The following is a 21,364-nucleotide window of genomic DNA, read 5'->3' on the forward strand; positions in this document are numbered from 1 at the left end:
AGGCTGGTCTTAAATACCAACAAAAATAACGGAAAGCATGACCAACACTCTACTCAGTGATAACTTAGTCAAGAAAAAAAATGAAGAAAGAAATTAGAGAGTTTTTAGAGTTTAATGAAAATGAAGCCACAACATAACCAAATTTATGGAACACAATGAAAGCAGTGCTAATAGGAAAACTCATAGCTCTAAGTGCCTCCAAAAAGAAACTGGAGAGAGCATACACTTCCAGCTTGACAGTACATCTGAAAGATCTAGAACCAAAAGAAGCAAATACACCCAAGAGAGTAGACAGCAGGAAATAATCAAACTCAGGGCTAAAATCAACCAAATGGAAACAAAAAGAACTCATAATAGAATCAACCAAACCTGGAGTTGGTTGAGAAAATTCAACATGATAGATAAACCCTTAGTCAAACTAACTAGATGGCACAGGGACAGTATCCAAATTAACAAAATCAGAAATGAAAAGGGAGATATAACAACTAAAACTAAGGAAATCCAAAAAAGTCATCAGATCCTACTTTAAAAAAAAACATATACTAAACAAAACTGGAAAATCTAAAAAAATGGACAATTTTCTAGATGGATACCAGGTCCCAAAGTTAAATCAGGACCAGATAAATGATCTAAACAATCCCATATTCCCTAAAGAAATAGAAGCAGTAATTAATAGTCTCCCAACCAAAACAAAGCCCAGGACCAGATGGCTTTAGTACAGAGTTCTATCAGATATTCAAAGAAGACCTAATACCAATACTCCTTAAAGTAGTCCAAAAAATAGAAACAGAAGGAACACTACCCAATTTTTCCATGGAGCCACAATTACTCTGATACCTAAACCACACAAAGGAACAACAAGGAAAGAGAACCTCAGGCTAATATTCCTTATGAATATTGAGGCAAAAATACTCAATAAAATTCTCGCAAACCTAATCCAAGAATACATCAAAATCATCAACCATCATGATCAAGTAGGCTTCATCCCAGGGATGCAGGGAGGGTTCATTTATGGAAATCCATCAATGTAACCCACTATATATACAAACTCAAAGGAAAAAAATACACATGATCATTTCATTAGATGCTGAGAAAGCATTTGACAAAGTCCAACACCCCTTCATGATAAAAGTCTTGGAAAGATCAGGAATTCAAGGCCCATACCTTAACATAGTAAAAGCAATATACAGCAAACCAGTAGCCAACATTGAAGTAAATGGAGAGAGACTTGAAGCAATCCCACTAAAATCAGGGACTACGCAAGGCTGCCCACTTTCTCCCCACCTGTTCAATATAGTACTCAAAGTCCTAACCAGAGCCATTAGACAACAAAAGGAGATCAAAATGATGCAAATTGGAAAGAAAGAAGTCAAAATATCACTATTTGCAGATTATATGAGAGTGTACTTAATTGACCCCAAAAATTCCACCAGAGAAGTCCTACACCTGATAAACAACTTCAGCAAAGTGGCTGGATATAAAATTAACTCAAATCAGTGACCTTTCTCTACTCAAAGGATAAACAGGCTGAGAAAGAAAGTAGGGAAACAACACCCTTTACAATAGTCACGAAATATAAAATACCTTGGTGTTGAAGGAAGGTAAAATATTGTAAATTGTGAGTTGTTTAAGAGCCCACTGCCCAGGCCTGGGACTGGGAACAAAGCAAACAGCCCCCAGGCCTGCCAGGGCAGGGCTGTTGTTAAGGCATTCCTAAGAACATCTTAACTGTGAAGATGAAAAGAATTCAAGGAAGCAGGCAAGGCTATCTTGTCTGAGTCCCCACCATTTGGCCGGAACCTCCCCCTCTGTCTACTGCCCCTTGGCGCCAGGTAAAAGTCATACATCAACTGGTTGCTATGTGAACAAAGATAAGCCCCCAGCCCACAGGAACAAAGTCCTGTTGCTCTGTAATCCTTCTGTTAATGTTTGAATAAGCCAATAGTGTGTCGCTATGCTGAATTCCACACCCCTAAGCCCCTTACCCCATAAAAACTCCTAGCTTTCGAGCCTCGTGGCCGGCATCCGTTATCTCCTGTGTGAGATGCATGTCGGACCGGAGCTCCGTAATTAAACGTCCTCATGTAATTACAGCAAGAGATGGTCCTTCGTAATTTTTTGGGTGTACGCCGAATCGGGAATGGGGTGGGGGTTTCCCCACTAGGTCTAACAGTGTGACTCTAACTAAGCAAGTGAAAGATCTGTATGACAAGAACTTTAGGTCTCTAAAGAAAGAAATCCAAGATCTCAGAAGATGGAAAATCTCCCATGCTCATGGATTGGCAGGATTGATATAGTAAAAATGGCCATCTTGCCAAAAGCAATCTACAGATTCAATGCAATCCCCATCAAAATTCTTCATAGAGTTAGAAAGAGCAATTTGTTAATTCATCTGTAATAACAAAAACCTAAGATAGCAAAAACTATTCTCAACAATAAGAGAACTTCTGTGGGAACCAACATCTCTGACCTCAACTGTACTACAGAACAATTGTGATTAAAAACTGCATGGTAATGGTACAGTGACAGACAGGTAGATCAATAGAATAGAAATGAAGACCCAGAAATGAACACACATATCTATCGTCACTTGATCTTTGACAAAGGAGCTAAAACCATCCAGTGGAAAAGACAGCATTTTCAACAAATGGTGCTGGTTCAACTGGTGGTTAGCATGTAGAAGAATGCAAATATATCCATTCTTATTTAATTCTACAGAGCTCAATTCCAAGTGGATCAAAGACCTCCACATAAAATTAGATACACTGAAACTAATAGAAAAGAAGTGGGGAAGAGCCTCGAGCACATGGGCACAAAGGAAAATTTCCTGAACCACCAGTAGCTTATGCTTTAAGATCAAGAATTGACAAATGGAACCTCATACAATTGCAAAGCTTTTGTAAGGTAAATGACACTATCAATAGGACAAAACAGCAACCAATAGATTGGGAAAAGATCTTTACCAACCCTACATCTGATAGAGGGCTAATATTCAATATATACACAAAACTCAAGAAGTTAAATGCCAGAGAACCAAATAACCCTATTAAAAATAGGGTACAGAGGCTGGGCGGTGGTGGTGCACGCCTTTGATCCCAGCACTTGGGAGGCAGAGGCAGGCGGATTTCTGAGTTTGAGAAACTCAGCCTGGTCTACAAAGTGAGTTCCAGGACAGCCTGTCTCAAAACAAAACAAAACAAACAAGCAAAAAAAAAAGGTACAGAACTAAACAAAGAATTCTCCAGTGAAGAATACTGAATGGCTAAGAAGCACCTAAAGAAATGTTCAGCATCCTTGGTCGTCAGGGAAATGCAAATCAAAATAACCCTGAAATGTTCACAGCACTCAGAATAGCTAAGATCAAAAATTCAGGTGACAGCAGATGCAGGTGAGGATGTAGAGAAAGAGGAACACTCCTCCATTGCTAGTGGGATTTCAAGCTGGTACAACCACTCTGAAACTCACTCTGGAAGTTTCTCAGAAAACTGGACATAGTATTATCTGAGGACCCAGCTATACCACTACTGGGCATATACACAAAGGATGCTCCAACATATAACTAGGACACATGTTCCACTATGTTCATAACAGCCTTATTTATAATAGCCAGAAGGTGGAATTAACCCATATGTTCTTCAACAGAATAATGAATACAGAAAATGTGGTACATTTATGCAATGGAGTGCTACTCAGCTATTAAAAATTAATAGGAAATTCTTAGGAAAATGGTTGGAACTAGAAAATATCATCCTAAGTGAGGTAATTCAATCACAAAAGAACACACATAGTATGCACTCATTAGTAAGTGGATATTAGCCCAGAAGTTCAAAATACTCAACATACAATTCACAGACCACATGAAGCTCAAGAATAAGTAAGACCAAAGTGTGGATACTTTGGCCCTTCTTAGAAGGGGGAGCAAAATACCCATAGGAGGAGTTACAGAGACAAAGTGTATAACAGAGAATGAAGGAAAGGCCATTCAGAGACTGCCCCACCTGAGATCCATCCCAAATACAGTCACCAAAACCATATACTACAGTGGATACCAACAAGTGCTTGCTGACAGAGGCTCTAACAGGGCCTGACAAATACAGAAGTAAGTGCTCTCACTCAACCATTAGACTGAGCACAGGGTCCCCAGTGGAGGAGTTAGAGAAAGGACTGAAGGAGCTGAATGTGTTTGCAACCTCCCAGGAGGAACAACAATATGAACCAACCTGTACCCCCCACCAAAGCTCCCAGGGGAGAGGGGAGGGAATAGGGGGTTTTCAAAGGGGAAATCAGAAAATGGGATACCATTTGAAATGTAAATAAAGAAAAGATCTAATAAATAAGAAAATACATATAAAATAAAGTACAAATAAAAGATTCATATGCTTATATGTGTGCATGCATGTGTGTGAAGGTGCATGTGCACCTGTGTGTGTGTATATGTAGAAGCCAGATGTTGATGTCAAGTGTCTTCCTATCTCATTCTCCCCCTAGTTTTCTGAGACAGAGTCTTTCCCTTCACCAAGAGCTTTTGAATGTGGCTAGACCTACTGTGAAGCAAACCCCAGAATCTCTCTGCTTCCCCAGTGCTGGGATTACAGGATTACTAGGCTTCTTCTGTGGATGCTGGGAATCCAAAGAGAGGACCTCAGGCTTTCATGGAAAATATGTTAGCAACTCAGTTACATTCCAAGCTCAGGTTCTTTCTGAGATGCCCCAGGCTGCCCTCAGGTGTTTCTTCCCCAACATCCGTAGTACTAGTAAACCCAACCTTATTTTACTTACAAATATGCTCCTCGTGGCCTTTCATAGGGTGATACTAAAATCTGAATACAAACAAAGGTTACTCCATGACTTGGGAGCAACAACCTAAATCATAAATGCAGTGCTTGGTTTGAGGCTGTAGGTTTAGTAGGGGAGAGAAACAAGGAAGTGTTGACATTAAATCTGAGCTATGAGAGAGAATAAGAGGGTTGTTATTTCTCCAAGTCTCTTGGGAGCATAGGGAGGAAGGAAAGGTCCCAGTTTCAAACATTAAAGTACTCAGCTAGACTGACTGCTCTATAAAAAAGGGCCCAGGGATGGGATGGCATCTCAACTGGTCAAGAGCTTGCTGTGCAGTGTGAGGTCCTGAGTTTGATCCCCAGATCAATAAAGGAGTTGAGCTTGGTGGAGCACAGTAGAGCATAGTGTCTCATGATTGTAATAGCAGCTCTGGGCAGATAGACACAGGCAGATCCGTAGGGCTCAGCTTGCCAGCTGGTCAGCCCAGCCTCTAGCTTATCCTACTGGGTTCCAGGCAAAGGACACACCTGGTTTCCAAATACAGTGGACAGACTCTGGCAAAGAGCATGCAAGGTTAATATATGGCCTACACACACAAGTACATATGCAAATGTTCACCAGCACACACACACAGATACACATATGAACACCCACACATGTGTACACACACACACATACACATACAACCCCAATCATAATCTAATATGGCTCAGTGAGGATGGAACTAATTTCTCTTTCCCTGTACTCCTTCAGAACCCTTGTTCTTTCTCCAGTGATCCAGGACAAGAGGAGACAGTGAGTGATGCCATCCTCTTTTCACTCTACCCTTTGCTCTGAATCCAGGTTCTGCCTTATTTCTTATCTTCCTCTGCTGACTCCCACTTCCTGTTCACTTCAATTCAGTTTCACATGCTTAGTCAAAGACCAGGCATAAATTTCTTGGCAATTCAAATTCTCCAAAAATGTAAAGAAAGCTTGTGTTTAACGCCCAGCCTCTCTCTGTATAGACAATATATATAGATAGGGATTTAAGCCTAGATACTCTAGAATTTTCTACATTGTTGTCTGTGACCTGCCTACTTTTCTTCCCTGTCAATAAGTTTGATGGTGGCCATTTCTGAGCTGTCTAAATCAGCAGACTCGAGTGCAGGAGTTCTTTAACCCCTTCCCCAGCAGTCCTGCAAGCCCTCAGCAGCTGCCTTATCTGCTGTTAAACCGAGTCCCTCACTACACAGACATCATTTAGACTGCTTCAGTCCAGGATGCTCAAGCAGGGACTCAGTCAAGCTGGAGTGAGGCTGCAGGCAAGGGAGGCCTGACTCAGTGACAGTCACTTCCCCTGAGCTGATGCTCCCAGGCAAACAGTCAGATTAACTTCATTAAGACTTCAATTACTGTAGCGAGGAAGAATGATGCAGATCTGGAGCTAAACTCTCTAGGCTATCATTAACCCCCTAAATCCTTCATTCCCTGCCTCCATGGGTGACTCTAATATGCTTATGACTTTTAGGTAAATCAGGCCTATAATATTTTCAACATCTGAGGCCTGTAGCAGAGTTTCCTCCACTTTGATGCGACCCAGTGCGTTTTCTAAGATCCTGATTTTCCCACCAATGCATTTTTAAAGTCTCTTGGTTTACCCTTTGTTATAATACTATGAAGACTTATAGACCTGTTGCCATGTTGGAATATGGTATTTGGGGTAGTGTAAAAGTGTGTTCCTGTGCCATGGTCACTAATAATCTCTCTCTCTCTTTCTCTCTCTCTCTCTCTCTCTCTCTCTCTCTCTCTCTCTCTCTCTCTCTCTCTCTCTCTCTCTCTCTCTCTCCCACCCATAGATACACACACAAGCACACACATTTATTGTTGAGGGAGGGTGTGTTTGGAGGTCAGAGACATCTGGAGTTCATTCTCTCCTTCCAGTAAGGGTTCTAGGGATTATACTCTGTGGTTTCCCTTCCCCCACCCTGGAACCTGCTTGCTCAAGGGTGGAGTTTCCTGCTCATTCGTTCTGCCACGCCCACTGCTGGACCCTGTCGCTTTGCTGCTTGGAGGCACACACGTGTTAGTCCTGCTACTGGACCCCGAGTTACTTGGCGGGAAATCGGGTTCCCTCCCCCTTCCTTTATAACTGAATGTTGGAATTAGTAAAGGGGGGCCTTGAACATGAAATCGTCTTGGCCTCGTTCTTTCTCCCACCCCGTCTAGCTTCCTCTCTTTTCAGCTCGAACTGCCATCCTCAGTTGAACCGTTCGCGTTGTGGACTGCAGGTCGGGCCACAACAATACTCAGGTCATCAGGCTTGGTGGTCAGCTCTGTTCTCTGCTGGGCTATTTGGCCAGCTTCAGAATAAACTCTTTCTTATCTGGTTGGAAGTGAGAGCTGTGCTTTTGCCCCAACATTCACTTCCCACTTGGCAGGATCCAGCCTACATGTTTGCTTTGGTAGGACTTGCTGAAAATAAGCAATCACCAACAAAACAGTTGATTTTTCTCTTCAGTCCTCTTGTTCCACAGCCTTTATCAGTGTGCAGTAATCAACAACCATTTGGTCAAATGTTTTGCCACCATGTAATTAAAGGCACCAGCTTTGTGGTATCTGAATTCTTGATCCCAATACCAAACCTCTAGTGAACTGGTTGTCAAGCTTAAGATCTATCACTGGCTTCAGCTAGTCTGTCTCCAACACATCACACACTTCTAAGCTATCCTTGGCCCACAGAACTCACAACAAACTAGATGCTGCATTCACAAAGATCTAGGGCATCAGATGGCCTCTGAAACACACAATAGTTTGTGTCTTCTGAACATAAAGCCTTGAGATGTTAGCTAATTTCCTCAAAGATACCAAGAACACAACTCTCTGCTAAAGTTGGAGTAAACTCTCCTTAATATTCCCTCATTTCTGTTCCTGATAATGTAAAAGTTATCAGGAAATGGGGGAAAAACAACAACTTAGATTTGCTGTGAACAAGCCTATGCCCAAGAAACATCTAGACTTTGGAAACTCCTTGGTTTTTTTCCTCAGTATATATTAAATCCTCTCAAAGCTTCAGATAGTAATCTCTTTCATTGGGAATGACACCCCTTCTCCCCTTCTGTGACCATGATACCTCAAGGTAACAACCAGTTGCATCTTGCTTTACTTAAGGACACAGTATTTGACTCGACTACAATACATCATTACACTAACATCGATTCAATGGCAGATTTTGTTATCAGTCAATAAAATGTGAGTTTTTTGGAGGAGTTGACAGGGACTATTCTCGATCTTTGTTAGCATCATCTTTCTAAAAAGTCAATTCCTTGAGTGTGTGTGTGGAGAGCAATGTCACTTGTAATACTGACATACCATGCAGGGGAATTCAGTGTGTTGTTTGTGAATATTATATAGTTGTGTGTGTACAATACAGTCTGATGAAAGGCACTAGTAATCTTCTTACACTGGGACTCTGATTCAGTAGGTCAGGGATTGAGTTTGTCCTCAGTGATAGAGGAGAGAGACAGGTGGATTTCAGGGATGGAGGACAGGGCTAGGAACAGCTGGGTCTCTGGGATGAAGGACAAGGACAGGTGGGTCTCAGGGATGGAGGACAGAGACAGGTAGGTCTCAGGGATGGGGGACAGAAACAGGAACAGATGGATCTCAGTGATGAAAGACAGGGACAGGTGGACCCCAAGGTCCAACTGGCCAGCCATTTTAACCTGAACTGGTAAGCTCCAGGCTCAGTGAGAGACCCTGTTTTAAAATCTAAAGTGGACAGTAACAGAGTCCTCTACCAGTGGCCTCTGGCCTCTGAACAGGCATGGACACATGCACACACACATACCCCACACACAAAACTCATCATTTGGAGGTTTTAGTGCAAGTTCTGTTGGCCCCATTGTTTGTACCTGTAATGTGTGTCCACTGGGGTGGAAGCATGCTACTGAACAATACCAGTCACTTTATACCCAAGGGAAACATGCAAAGGAATAGAAAAGACCAGGGTTCCCCAGGTCCTCTTCAGAGGTAGAAACACAGTACCCTAAAGGCATCTACTAGGGCCTACCTCCTAAGACTAGGTACTGAGCTGTTAACATACAGGCCATTGAAGGAACCTTCTAGATTCAAACTGTAGCAGCAATTTATTTTCTACTTTGTAGGTGGATTTTTGGGGGTGGGGCAGTTTTTGAATTTTGTTTTTAAAAACATGGAGACTTCGGTGCTGAGTACCTTTTTGAGGGCTCTAATCCTTCCAGAGCTTCTTGAGGCTGGGTGCATCTGTCAGCTCACAGCCCCTTTCTCCATCTTCAGAGCCAGGCGAGTCTGGTTAACACCTTCTAGAACGACCATGTCCACTCTTCTACTCAGAAGCACCCAGCAGTTACAAGGAACCTAGGATAATACAGGCCAATCTCTTCCCCCTCAGTGTCAGCTCAGCAACAACCTCAATTAACCCTGACTCTCATACTGAAAGTACTCTCTAGTTCTAGAAATAAGAATGACTGCTTCTTCAGAGCAAACTGTTGTGTATGCCACAGGTCTCTCAGGAGCCTTCTACACATTGCCCCATGGAGACCTCCAGCCTCCATGCAGACTCTGTGGTCTGACGGGATGAGTTGTTGTTGATTACTTCTTTCATAGAAGGAGGAGGAGGGGGGAGAAGAGGACTAGGAAGGAAGGAAAGAAAAAAAGAAAGGAAGGAGGGAGAGAGAGATTTGATTATTTTTGTTTTATATGTATGAGTGCTTGCCTGAGTGTAGGGTGTGGGTGTGGGTGTGGGTGTATATGTTGCCTGCAGAGGCCAGAAGAGGGAACTGGATTCCCTGGAACTAACATTATGAATGGTTGTGAACTGCTCTATGGGTGCTGAGAAGCAAACCTGGGTCTTCTGGAAGAGCAATAGTGCTCTTAACCACTGAGCCATTTCTCTATTCCCTTGTCTCTCTTTTAAGTCATTTCCCCACTATTTTCTACACAGTAACCTTCTTTTACTTCCTTTTTTATAACGAAGAGGAGCAATTAAACCACACTGGTAACATTGTAGATCTGTCCAAACCTAAATAATGACCAAACATAATATACACTGATGAAAGCAAATTAAATCCTGTGCAACTCTCAGTAATAAGGGGATGTTAAACATCCTATGCCCGATGGCTTTCTTATTCCCAGCTAGTAAATATTAAAAACAAGATCCAATAAAACCAAGTTACTCATAAGTAATTAAATTCTCAAAGCAAAGTTCAAGAACACTGATAGACATGTAAATGAGCCAACCATGGTGTTTGACATCTAACTTAAAAAATTACCTGCCCACAGAGAAACAGAAAAATATGATTTCCAAAGCGAGGAGAGCAAAGCAGTAGAACGTGATGCTTTTGTTACCATCAAGGTATTAAAATAATGACCGACTTCTCTATGAAAATGACTACGCACCAGCCAGGATTCTGAAGGAAGCCCACTAGGCGGAGGGAAAGCCATGCCAAATGAAACCCGGAACCTGTGCAAAGCAAGTACAAGCTATGACTGCCACAGGTGCGGCTGACTACTTTACCTATATTCTTAAAGGGCAATCGGCTGTTCAAACCACACAATAATGACATATTGTGCCGTTTTTATATGTAGAGGAAAATGTGATAAAAAGAGAACAAAGGAGAAGAATGAAGACTGGAAGCACTGTTTAAAGCTCTCCATCTAAGTATGGATGGTACAGTATCCCTTAAAAACAGATAACAGAAAGGTATGAATGTACTCAAACCATAGAGTAACCATTCCACTGACAAAATAAAGACTTCTAACAAATAAACCAACAAGGAAGATGACTTCATAAATCAAAATTAAAATGCCATCCATGGTGTTTTATGCCTATAATCCCAGGACTTGGGAAGCTGAGACAGAAGGACCAGAAGTCTGAGGCCAAACTAGAATACATCATGAGTTTGAGACAACCTGAACTATGAGTTGTGGTCAAAGTGAGGCTGTCTAGTGAGACCATCCTCTCCCTCTCAAAAGTAAAAACAACTGGGAGGAGGGGGAGAAACTGAGTAGAAAGGGAAAGAGAAAGAAAGGGGAGACAGATAGAAAAGAAGATATAAATGCAAGGTTTCTAGCCACTGCCCAGAAGGCCGGCCAGAACATCAACCATAGCCCTGTGCCCTCCACAGACCATCAGCCATACGCCCTGTGCCCTCCACAGACCATCAACCATATGCCATGTGCCCTCCAACCCCTTGCCAGCTCCCACCCCCAACCTCCGAAACTGCACTGAATGGAATTTGCACCTCCCCTTGAGGATCTTCAGAATGCCTTTGGCTGTTCTCAAGTGGAACGTCTCCACCACCACGGAACATGAGCAAATACAATTTGTCAAAGTAAATTTCCTCCAGAAACTCTGCCCCTTCCATGTGTCCACCAAAGTTTCCTAAGTGTTCTCGTATTTCCATACCTCTTCCAACCTGGGTAGAACTACCTTCCATTTTTTTGCTAGTCCAGATTGAAATCTTGATGTGATTAGCATGTTCCTGGATTCGAGTGAACTTAGAATTCATTCCTCCACTGTGACATTTCATCTTTAGTAAATTGTTTTGTAGTTTGTTTGACAGGCTCTCTCTGTGTAGCCCAGGCTGGCTTGGAACTTGCTATATAGACCAGGCTGGCCTTGAACTCACAAGATCTTCTTGCCTCTGCCTCCCGAGTTCAGGAATTAAAAGGTGTGCCACCATGCCCAGCTTCTTGTCCTTTTTCTTATGAACATTTCATTTTCTTGTGGGCAGGTATACTGGAGTTCTTAGAATAGTGTAGTCAGTTGACTGCACATATGGTGAACATTTTCGCTTCCTCAATCACTGTTACCTTTACCCAGAGTGCCCATTAGTGACACTGATTGCATCTGATACGACCAGATCTACCAGTTTGGAGCCAGGATTTGTTTCCAGCTTTTAAGTTTTTGCTGAGGAAGGTTTTGCTTCTTGCACATAAGTGTTCTGTCTTTTTCTCTTATCAACTTCATAGTATTATCTAACACATCAAATGTTTATTAACTGGCCTCACGTTAGCATAAGAAAATATCGAAGATAATTAACATATAAAGAAACAAGATCGTGGTGATATACACCTTTAATACCAGCATTCAGGAGGCAAAGGCAGGTGGGTCTCTGTGAGTTCAAGGCCAATCTAGCCTACACAGTAAGTTTCAGGCCTTCCTGAAGAAAGACACACACACTCACACACACACTCACACACATGCACACGCACACACACACAGAGTTGAGGGTAGGATTATTTGGACTCATAATGCTGAAGGCTCCAATCTAGCATCAGATGGCCCATTGTCTTCAAAGGCAGCACACCCCAATTGGGAGCACATAGGAGAGAGAACCATCCACCTCATGAAAAATCAGAAAGAAACCAAGGTCTCACAATGCCCTTCAATGGCTCCTCTCCCCGATCATGACCTAAGGTTGCCCATGAGCCCCATATCTCCTAAAGTTCCATAGACATCATAGTGCCACCATAGGGACAAAGTCTTGAGCACATCAGCTTTTGAAGGACATCATCCAAATCATAGCAAAGTCTTCAGTCTAGCTGGACTCCAACTTTATATGTCAGATGAAGCAGGAGTCTAGTTTTCCAGCATCGCTTGTCTTTATTCATTGATTCTTATTACTACCTCTATCATACAGGCAATCCAATGCATCCAGAGGTGTCCCTTAATAGGCCCATGGGTGATCGGTCTGTTCTTGTGCCAATATTACAGTCCTGGGAGAGTCCAGGTACTTATTTAGACAGTATATGTATATCCTTGTTTTGCATTGTGACCCACAAAGTCTAAAGTCTCTACTACCCACCCTTTGGAGAAAGGCACACTGATACCCTTTTGCACATGTTACCTCTAACAGCTGTGCACTGTGGCTGCTTGTTTCACACTCCCTTCCTTTTGGTGAGCAAAGCTGTCAAACTAGAGGCAGTACTGAATGAACCTTGAGTGAAATGGACATTGGATGGTATGATTTGAGGTACAGTTTGCTTGTTTGTTTTTAAGTAGTCTTAATACTGTTCCGTTTAAGCACCTCCGTGCCACCTTAGCCAGGGTAGAGGAAAGTCAGATCAATGTCAAATAGATCTTTAGAGTAAATATCAAACCAGGGAACTTCCAGGTTATTTTTTCAGTGAAACTCAATGACAGGATAAAACTCCTAATCCCTGTTCCTGGCTTAGAAGAGTTTGTCCCTTTGATGCTGTTCTACCAAGATTAAATTTAATTGAAACTGTCTGTGGGCCGGATCCTTCTACAGTGCTAACTACTGATCACAAAAATTACCATTTCAAAACCATTTTACAGGGCTTCCAAAAGTTTTTGATGGAACTGGTTTTGGTTGAGAGAATAATGGACAATTCCTGGCTAGCCACTCTTTGAAGAGAGAACAGAATGTAGCAGGCTGATCCAGAGAGCCTGGCCCTGTTCCTCTAGCCACAGTCAAAGTTCAGTGTTTATTATCATTTGGCAACCAGGACCCCACATCCTAACCCAAACTTTTTTTTTATTAGATATTGTCTTTATTTACATTTCAAATGTTATCCCCTTTCCTGGTTTCCCCTCCAAAAACCCCCTAAACCCTCCTCCCTCCTGCTGTTCAACAACCCACCTACTCCCTCTTCCTGGCATTCCCCTATACTGGGGCATAGAACCTTCACAGGACCAAGGTCCTCTCCTCCCATTGATGACCTACAAGGCTATCCTCTGCTACATATGCAGCTAGACCATGAATCCCACCATGTGTTTTCTTTGGTTGATAGTTTAGTCCCTGGGAGCTCTGGGTATACTGGTTAGTTCATATTGTTGTTCCTCTTAAGGGGCTGCAAACCCCTTCAGCTCCTTGGGTACTTTCTCTAGCTCCTTCATTGGGGATCCTGCTAACACAAACTCTTATCCATGGTGTTATGCCCTAAGCCTTCCAGTGAATGTTGGAAGCCAGAAAGAATACCAAACTCAGTGTTCTTTCTCTATCCATATATCCACAATAAAGTTTAATATAGAATTTGGATATATTAATGCCATCACTGGTTTGATATCCATCAAGGCCAGCTCTTTTCTGAAGAGAAACAGAAGAGGAGTGGATGGGAGAAGGGAGAGGAAAGGTGGAGGAAGAGACTGGAAAAAGAGGAGAGAGTGGAAACTTATAAATAAAAAAATTAAATTAAAAATAATTTGGGTATAATAAAAGATCAAAACAGTAGCTAATATTGTACATATGGTAGTATGCTATAACATGTTATTCAGAACTTGCAGAGTACTTCTGGAATTCTCTATTTAATATTTCCAGACTGTAACTGAAACTAAGAAAATCAAAAGAAGCTACAAGTGGACCATTTAAACCTATATTTAAGAAGTTATCACAGGGCCTGAAAAGATGGCTCAGTGGTTAAGAACACTTATTCTTGCAGAAGATAAGGGTTTTGGTTCTTAGCATTGACTCACAAGCACCTATAACTCCTGTTCTAGGTGATCTGATGCCATCTTCTCGCCTCGACAGGCACCTGCACACACATGTTACATATACATTTACAGAGAGAGAGAGAGAGAGAGAGATTAAATTAAATAAATATTTTAAAAAGAAATCACCACAGAGCCCCAGTTGAACATGGTAAACTAGATGTATGGCTGTCTTTCCTTCTTCCTGAAGCCTTACTAAAAGTCTAAACGCTAAAACCTTCACAGCGAAGAGAAGAGAAGGGTTGCAGCAGACACAGTCAAAGATGAAAAGAAGGTAGAGGACATGATACCAGACAAGATGGCAGCAATCTCAAAAGTGGGAGCTGGGCTACAAGGGCTGAGTTAGCCGAGCAGAGAAAGCCCAAAGCCCCCAGGGAAGGAAGAGCCAAGAAGAACCAAAGTCTTAAGGCAAAGGCTCTAGGTCATCTGAGAGTCAGGCAAAGGGGCATCTGGACATAGGGTCCAATATGTACTTCAGCACCTCTGGTAAAGCAGACAGGGCACAGTCCAGATTGGCCCCAGTGTGGGAGGAAAGACAGTAAGAAGTGGTGTAATTTGAGGTATACTCTGAAAGAAAAGAATTTCCTAATGGGGAGGGTGTCTGGCCAAGAATGAGGACAAAGAATGATAGCTCCGATCTCTGGCCCACACAACAGGAAAGGAAAAGATGGGCATGTTGTCAACACCAGCTGAATAGAGAGCTTCAGGGACTAGGAGGACGGAGAGTTCTAGGTCATATATTAAGTTTGAAGTGACTACTGACCTGCCAGGGGACACAGCTAAGCCATTATCTTTATTGTCTTGGTCAGGAAATATACCTGCTCATACATTCCCCAGAGGAATGTCTTCTATTTCTTTCCAGGTGGTTTGTCATATAAACACTTTTGGAAATATGGCATGAGACACAAGCCACCAGAAGAAGATGCGTGGATATGCTGATGAGGGTTGCTCCCCAACAATATTCATCCCCATTTCAAACTGCCTGACTCCTGACAGTTTTTACCTGAGAAGATTGTATTCCTTAGATTTCTGGAGCTGTGCTAAAACACCACAACGGAAGCAATTTATAGACAAAAGATTTCATTTGGCTTATTTTTCCAGAAGTTTAGAGTCTATGGTGGCAGAGAGGGAGGGCATGGCAGCAGGGAGCAGGGGCAAGAAGATGACCGGTGACATTTCCATCTGTACACAGGAAGCGAAGCCAGTGAACAATGAAGTAGGGACAGGGCTATGAACCCACCCCCACTGGCTGCCCCTCCTAAAGGCTACATAACCTCTCCCAAAGTGCACTACCACGAGGGACCAAGTGTTCAAATGCATGGCCTTTGGAGGGCATTGATCATTGGAAACACTGTTGATCCTGAAAATTGAACGAGGAAAACCAGTCCATAATTTTGAAGTCAAATTTGAAGCTTTAATTAAATACTGGCCAGGATGATGGACTCTGGCCAAGTACAGCTCAGGGTTCCCAGACTATGGCCATGAGTCACATTTTATAGAGGCTTGTAAAGGGAAACCCATAAAGCCACCATATTTCCCCATCAGGTCCAATCAGAGGTCAGCATATATCCTGCTGTACTTCCTTCTCATGTACCTCCTACCTACGGGTGATCAAGCACATCTGGTACAGTTGGGTCAACCAAACTTGTGAAAACATGTGGCTTGTAATCTGCTATAAACAACAGCCTTTCAGGAAACGTCTGTCCTTGGACAAGGGGCCTATAGGTTAGAGGTGCTTTTATTTTATGAATCCCTTAGGCACAGTAGTTAAAACTTAAAGCTTTCAGTCCACCCCAGCTGCTGCTCAATCAACCTCTATGATGAATACAGACAACACGAGTTAAGACCAACTCCAGTTAAGTAATCAGTGTTCTCAGCAGAAATAAGACATCCTGTCCTGGTGACATCAGCTATGTCCCCAGGTTTCAACAGAACAGATCTCATAAGTCATCAGTGTCTACTGTACAAACTTAAGAGTGTACTCTGTCAGTTCTTGAATTAGTTCACACCCTGATCTAGTTATAACAGAGAATATAGCACTCCTGAAAACAGAGTAGTTGTCATTTTGTCCCGTCCCCCCTCCATGGAGAGGACAACACCATCAGAGAATGCAGGTTCACAGTGACCCTGCCCCAACTTTCCAGTTAGCTAGGGAGCCTTGACATTCCCAGCTGCATTCTGTTGGAGGGTCCACTTGAGAACAGTCAGTCCAGACTGCCTACGGCCCCAGCTGCTTCATCTTTAGCCACTTCACAAAATGGGTCAGAGCTGTCTTGCTGAGGCTAGCAAACTTCATGTGGCTATCTGGGGGGGGGGGGCGGGGAGGGGGTTGTGACACATGATTTCTCTTGGTATCAAGACTTCAGGGCAATTCTGAAAGGCCCAGCCTCTACATCTTCCAACTTCTCACCCCTGGGCTCTACAGCACTCCATCTGCAGATGTGGATGCAGATGCCTGCCTTTCCCCTCACCTCCACTGAGTTTTGGTGTCCTGTATCAATGATTTTAACTTCATTTGTGAAGTCCCCAAACGCCAGACGTTCTATGAAGATGCGTGAGAAGAAAAAGACAAAGGCATTCTTTCTGTGTGTGTGTGTGTGTGTGTGTGTGTGTGTGTGTGTGTGTGTGTCTCCACATATGGAGGCCAGAGGTTGACTTCAAATATCTTCTATTGCTCTCTAGATTTTTTTATCCTTATTTAAACATTCTTTTTTAGTATTATTATTATTATTATTATATTTTTAATTAGGTATTTTCTTCATTTACATTTCCAATGCCATCCCAAAAGCCCCCCTTACCTTCCCCCCCCACTCCCCTACCCACCCACTCCCACTTCTTGGCCCTGGTGTTACCCTGTATGAGGCATATAAAGTTTGCAAAACCAATGGGCCTCTCTTTCCAATGATGGCCGACTAGGCCATCTTCTGATACATATGCAGTTAGAGACATGAGCTCTGGGGGGGGGGGGGGTACTGGTTAATTCATATTGTTGTTCCACCCCTTTAGCTCCTTGGGTACTTTCTCTAGCTCCTCCATTGGGGGCCCTGAGATCCATCAAATAGCTGCCTGTGAGCATTGACTTCTGTGTTTGCTAGGCCCCAGCATAGCCTCACAAGAGACAGCTATATCTGGGTCCTTTCAGCAAAATCTTGCTAGTATATGCAATGGTGTCATCATTTGGAGGTTGATTATGGGATGGATCCCCAGGTATGGCAGTCTCTGGATGGTCCATCCTTTCATCTCACCTCCAAACTTTGTCTCTGTAACTCCTTCCATGGGTGTTTTGTTCCCAATTCTAAGAAGGGGCAAAGTGTCCACATTTTGATCTTCCTTCTTCTTGAGTTTCATGTGTTTTGCAAATTGTATCTTGTATTTTGGGTAGTCTAAGTTTCCGGGCTAATATCCACTTATCAGTGAGTACATATCATGTGAGTTCTTTTGTGATTGGGTTACCTCACTCAGGATGATGCCCTCCAGGTCCATCTATTTGCCTAGGAATTTCATAAATTTATTCTTTTTAATAGCTGAGTAGTACTCCATTGTGTAAATGTACCACACAAATTAGAAAGGGTAATCTGCAAATTCATCTGGAATAACAAAAAACCTAGGATAGCAAAAACTCTTCTCAAGGATAAAAGAACCTCTGGTGGAATCACCATGCCAGACCTAAAGCTCTACTACAGAGCAATTGTGACAAAAACTGCATGGGACTGGTATAGTGATCCACTCCTATCTCCTTGTACTAAAATCAAATCTAAGTGGATCAAGGAACTCCACATAAAACCAGAGACAGAATTCTCACCTGAGGAATACCGAATGGCTGAGAAGCACCTGAAAAAATGTTCAGCATCCTTAATCATCAGGGAAATGCAAATCAAAACAACCCTGAGATTCCACCTCACACCAGTCAGAATGGCTAAGATCAAAGATTCAGGTGACAGCAGATGCTGGCGAGGATGTGGAGAAAGAGGAACACTCCTCCATTGTTGGTGGGATTGCAAGCTTGTACAACCACTCTGGAAATCAGTCTGGCGCTTCCTCAGAAATTGGACATAATACTACCAGAGGATCCCGCAATACCTCTCCTGGGCATATATCCAGAAGATGTTCCAACTTGTAGGAAGGACACATGCTCCACTATGTTCATAGCAGCCATATTTATAATAGCCAGAAGCTGGAAAGAATCCAGATGTCGCTCTCTACATTTTTGAGACAGGCTTTTACACTGAACCTATAGCGCATCATTTTGACAAGACTGATCCAGAGAGCCCCAGGATCCATTGTGCTCACCACAGCAATGGATTACAGGTGAGCACCACCGCAACTGGCTCCTGTGTGTGTGCTGAGTAGCCAAACTCAGCTCCCCATGCTTGCACCACAAGGGCTTTGCCCACCGAGCCATTTCCCCAGCCCCAAAGAGACCACAACACTCTCATCAAACTTAGATTTGAATCCCACTGAGCTTCCCCTTAATATAGTCACTGCCCAAGGCAGTCTGTCACAACAGAATAGCCCTGCTCAAAACATCAAGGTCAAGAAGCTTGGTAGGCGACGGTCTAACATGACCTTCAGATGAGCTTGATGGATGTGCACTTGAAAGTACTGCCTTGATACTGAAATGAAGTCCATCGCGCAAACTATCTCAACATGAATGCACTGAGTTTAAATGACATCGAATTAATAATTTTTTTAAAAAGAAACTATTTTTCTACAATTATCTCTGAACATCCAATATCTCTCCAATATAGCAGAGAACAATCTTCCTCATTTCAGACAAACCTTGGCATGTCCACAGTTGAGCTGTGTAGTGTGTGACCCACGGCAGCATGCAGTCTTGCAACTTTCAGTCTGGGATGTAAGACAGTGGAACCTGAAGACTTGGTGGCTCCCAGGAAATTCTGGAAACCAGGCTACTCAGCCAAGCCAGAATCCCAGCAGGAGAGTGGGATCATCAGGGAGCCTCAAACCACCTGTGATAGGGAGCCAGGATGCCACCAGGTAGATTCAGATCCGTGGTCCGCTGCCAGTGAGTAGCTCTAAGGCTTCCAACGGTAGCCCCCTGTTTAGGGTCAAGGCCTAAGCAAGGTCTCTGGATGGCTTCAGCAATCAAGGGGGCAGTTGCTGGGGCTTTGTGCTATGAGCCTGAGCCTCGGGAACTGGGTTGGCAGCATAGCTGTTCCAAAGTCCAGCACAAAGGATGGAAAACAGGCCCCAACAGTTGTGGTCACCTCCTAGGGTGCAGGGCCTCTTTGACCATAAAACGGCTGCTGATACTTTCATGTTCTGAAGCCTGGGACCCAGGAACACAGGCTGTTCAAACACCCAGGGACAGAGATAGGACATAGTATCAGGTATAAGAGTGACACCCAGGGGTATTCAGTTTGTATAGCACCCCAGACTACTCCAGGCAGTGTGAGTCCAGGGCCATGAAGAAATCTGCAGCTCTCAAGACACCTGGCTGTGTAGGTGTCAGTGGAATCAAGACACCCCACTCACCCACCACTGCCCAAGAGGGTGCTTGATCACTTGTCAAGCCAACAATCAGAGTGAGTGCACCCACACAATCCACAGTATTTTTTTTTTCAAGCAACCCCATAGGTCTTTTGATAATAATGTAGAGAAATGTGTACTTTTTACAACAGTGACATCTGGTGGTCAATTTGGCAATCTCCAGGCCTGTGAGAAACAATCCCAGAGAAGGTGAAAGATACCTGGAAAAGGACACAAAAAGTTGTTATCTGAACGCCACATGTACGAATGTGCACACGCCTATATATACAATAAGTGTGACCTAATGAAACATATGGGATTTGGCACCTTGGTCCCTAGAGGGTAGTAAGTACCCTGCTTCTCTGTCTCAGAGCCTCAGAACTTTGGAATCACTGGTCTCAGACACCACTTTTGCCATGCATGGTGCCTGTACGGTGGCTGTACTGTGGTTGGTTTGCATGAAGTTGCTTTTCCGGGACATCATGAAGACTAACGACTCCTTGGGTTTCTAGCAAGCAGCGGTAGCTATCAATCTCAGCCTTCAGTCTGATCTTAATATTCACAAGGCATGTGAGTCCTGGGTCTGGTGCTGATCCTCTGTCCATGTCTGTGCTGACTTCTTCAGGTGCAGTCAGACCAGGCTAGGCCATGTATGTAGCATAACAGACCTCCACTTCCCTCAGACTGTTCTCAGAGATGGCTTTCCGACTTCTCGTGGAATCCAAAACCTGGGAGATGCATCTCAGCTCTGAAATGTCACTTTGCCGTCTCTGATCTTGGAAGCCTGAGTGATGACCCCTCCGTGCTCCCTCTGGTGCTCTCCGCAGTCTACCAGGGCCAGTACCTGTCCATTTCCTTTCAGTTCTTCTAAGCCAACTGACATGTTGAGTTCTGATGTCGCCATAGTCTTGTCAGGGTTATGAGATCTGAGATCATACATGTCCATGTTCAACCCAGAACTGGATGTCTTGACTCTATTGTTGTGATAGAACACCATGACCATGGCAAACTATGGAAGAGTTTATTTGGGCTTCCAATTCCAGAGGAATAAGAGTTCATCGTGGGGGCGAAGCACAGCAGCAAATGGCAGATTCGGTGGCAGGAGTGGGGAGCTGAGCTCTCCCTTTTTCAAATGCAAGTATGAAGCAGAGAGAAGGGGAAACTGGATGTAGAGTGGGGATTTAAGCACTCAGAACCCATGCTCAGTAACATGTTTTTCTCAGAAAGACCATATCCCCTAACTCTCTCCAAACAGCACCATCAGCTGGGGACCAAGAATTCAAATACCCCAGCCTATGCCCAACATTTCTCATTCGAACCATCACATGGTCTCCAGACCATTAATACCAGGGTTCTTTACAAACCTCAGCTCCTCCTTGAGAGCTTAAGTTTCTATTTCTAAACTGCTGCAGCCTCCTGATGTTGGTATCACCAGTGACTTTCCAAATCCATGGATGCCACTCCAGACTGGTGCATGGACAATTTTGTCTCATACTTAACTCTAAAATCATCAGTAGCAAGGTGAGTATTGTTGATCTCAGATGATGGGTGCACTGTTAACAGAATTTAGCAAGGCCTGGACCCTCAGGTGCTCAATGGTCTTGAAGTGGTGCCCCAGTT

Source organism: Mus caroli, unplaced genomic scaffold (assembly GCF_978045245.1).
Source record: "Mus caroli unplaced genomic scaffold, Mus_caroli_1 scaffold_6, whole genome shotgun sequence".
Classification (NCBI taxonomy): Eukaryota; Metazoa; Chordata; class Mammalia; order Rodentia; family Muridae; genus Mus; species Mus caroli.